This window comes from Cyprinodon variegatus, unplaced genomic scaffold, assembly GCF_000732505.1.
Source record: "Cyprinodon variegatus isolate N-32 unplaced genomic scaffold, C_variegatus-1.0 Scaffold1751, whole genome shotgun sequence".
Taxonomy (NCBI): domain Eukaryota; kingdom Metazoa; phylum Chordata; class Actinopteri; order Cyprinodontiformes; family Cyprinodontidae; genus Cyprinodon; species Cyprinodon variegatus.
Genome location: NW_015152204.1, coordinates 92205 through 95147, shown reverse-complemented (window position 1 = coordinate 95147; position 2943 = coordinate 92205). Strand labels below are relative to the sequence as shown.

At 40.0% G+C, this 2943-nt stretch overlaps 1 long non-coding RNA gene across 1 annotated transcript in view; it reads right to left on the bottom strand.

Moving 5' to 3' along the window:
- Positions 1-1303: 1303 nt before the first annotated feature.
- The window catches only part of LOC107104457, a 7983-nt gene continuing 6343 nt past the window's right edge, over positions 1304-2943 (bottom strand). The window contains exon 4 of the long non-coding RNA XR_001482257.1: positions 1304-1477. This is a non-coding gene — a long non-coding RNA (uncharacterized LOC107104457). The remainder of the gene's footprint in view (positions 1478-2943) is intronic.

The window sequence follows — 2943 nt, the reverse complement described above, 5'->3', positions numbered from 1 at the left end:
ACGAAAATATTTTCGTTTAGTTTTCGTTAACGAAATTGACACTAGGACACACCAGGGCCAGGTGCTGCAGAGGATGAGCAGCACCAGGTTGACGATTAGGAAGAGAATGAGGATGAGAGAGGAGGGAAAGGAGGAAGATAAGAAGGAGTGACGAGTTGGTGGATTTAATCAGGGAGGATATCAGATGGCAGAGGGAGGCGGGAAAGGATGGACAGATTATTTAATTTATTGGAGAGGATGGTGGACAGACGTTCATTTTTTTGGTGTTTTTTTTAACAAGTTGAGATTCTGTGTTGCTGTTATTGTTAAATTATTAAATTGTTTATAAATTTATTGTTGTCAGTGTGTTCTTTAAGTCTTTTAACCTTTTTACATGATCTGTTTCATCACTTCTTTACAATTTAAGTAAACTTAGAACAATTTCTCAGTGACAACATCAGTTTAGTTTTAGGGAAACAAGTATTTACATTAGATTTTAAAATTACTACAACTATTTACAGAGGATATAAAATAAATATTACTAGAGAACATACACATATATATATATATATATATATATATATATATATATATATATATATATATATATATATATATATATATATATATACACACACACACACAATTTTGACTGAATAGGAGTCCCTGGGATGCCACACAGACGACCTTGGAGTCTTCTGACTGCGAGTGGCAATAACAAGTCAATAAAAAAATGTATTTAAATTTCAATATCTATTTTTTTTGTTTTCTTCTTCTCATTGAGTTTTATTGACAGTTGGCAGTTACCAGTTGGTGGCATTACCGCCACCAACTCGTATGGAGTGTGGACCACATGGCAGGAAGAAAAAAAAATAAATAAATAAATAAATAAATATATATATATATATATATATATATATATCCTCTGCTTCCTGATTCCTTCTGCAATAAATCGACAATGTCAACTTTCATTTTCATGTCACTAAGTTTCCTTATTAACCTGTTTGTGTGGCAACCTGCGAGGGGTGGTTGGATTTTCTCTCTTTTTTTTTGGTTAAATCCAAGTGCTGGATGTTAAAGTTAATATGGTATACCGACAACGCCACCTGGAATAACTCCAGGAAAATAGAATAGTAAGGACACAGGTAAGTTCTATTGGAAATGAGACAAGATTCAAATAGTTTTACAAAAGTTTATTAACTTCAATATTCTTCCTTTGTTTAAAAATAGTCACAATAATCTGCAATTAAATGGTTAAAACAGTGAATGCATTTTTAATAAAATTGATTGTAAAATATTTAAATTTTAAAAGGAACCTGAGGCTTACCAGTGGGAGGGGGAAGTGGTGAGAAAAGGGGCAGCATCCAGTGACGAAAAAGGATCACCCTGGACACTACAAAAACACGGCAAACAAAAAAAATAAAGGAGCTCCCACAAAACACACAAAACAAGACACCGCCACCAGGGGTCACCACAGCCACCACAGAAGCCTCAGTCCCTAAAAGAAAGACAAAAAAATAAAACAATGAGTAAAACGGTGGCACGACAGCACTACAATATTGCACTTTTATCCAGATGGAGTGCCATCAATGCTCCCGACAACAGGGGAAAGTCTAAATAGATCTCTCAAAACAGTTCCTTTTAGGCAAAACAGCAGCGAGTGTCAAATCCAGTATAATGGTAGTCAAGACTCATCAGGAGGCTAAAAAAAAAATAAAGCAAACCATCAAAGCAAACCATCAATACAACTGCTGATGAAACTACTATTCATGATAGCCGCTTACCTGTTGCATTACCAGGCTGCCAAATAAACGGTTTCACAATTCCGCCTATGCAGCGCAGCTGTAACAAAATGCTGTGTAAAGGCTTTGTTTATATGGGGTGGATGTTATCTAGCCACGCTAGCCCTTACCTTCCTGGCATCAAGCAAACAAACGAACAGATCAGTCCGGGTTTTGGAGGAGCAGCAAAAGAGGCTAAACGGAGCAGACCAGTTTGCATTAATAACCAAGATAAACGCTGACAAACAAAGAAACAGCCACGCTTACCCAGCACAGTTCAGCAGACAAAGGAACCAAAATGATACGACGTCATGACGCAAGCAGCTTCGTGGCAGATGGGTACCTGCTTATATGCAGCAACCGAAATTGATCTTAAAGAGGCAGCGTACCATTTATGCTGCTACAGTCTACCCCCCCAACTTGCGTAGACGCCCCGGCGACGACTCCAAAAAACACTAACACCAAGGTCTAAACAGTGCACAAACGGCATTACAGTGTGCATCAGGAGAGTTTGCAGCCCCATGCACTAATCCTGTTGCTCTTGGGAGATGGTGGACACAGTTCTTCTCATTACCCTTAGAGGGCCCTCATCTTTACTTAAGCTAGCAACACTAGGCGCTTGAGAGGCGGATGTTGAAGGCGCTTGAGAGGCGGATGTTGAAGGCGCTTGAGAGGCGGATGTTGAAGGCGCTTGAGGACGATATATCTCAGCGGACCGAGGAACCATGTCATATCTGGCCATGGGTGGGTTGACTGGCAAAGAAGGCGGTGGTTGGTTGACATTTACCCTCAAAAACAAATCAGGATCAGTTTCATCCTCAAAGGATGAATCACTTAACAGAGGTTCCCCAATTGCTGATACTGGGACTTCACTGCAAACAACTGGCTTCAGTAGAGATCTGTGGACCCTTTTAATTTTGTTCAGCTCATCTGCAGGAGCCACAGTGTAAACATCTCTGGTGTCACCCAGTACTTTTAGGACCTTATACACCTTAGAGCGCCACAGATCCTGAATTTTGTGTCTTCCCTGTTGACTGGTGTCTCGCAGTAGGACAAGTTGACCTTCATGCAGAGGAGAATCTTGAACATGCTGGTCATTATTTCTTTTTCTCCTATCTGCAGCAATCTTCAGCTTCTCCCTGGCTTCCTCAAAAGCCAGTTGCATGCGTGTCTGGTGCTCTGC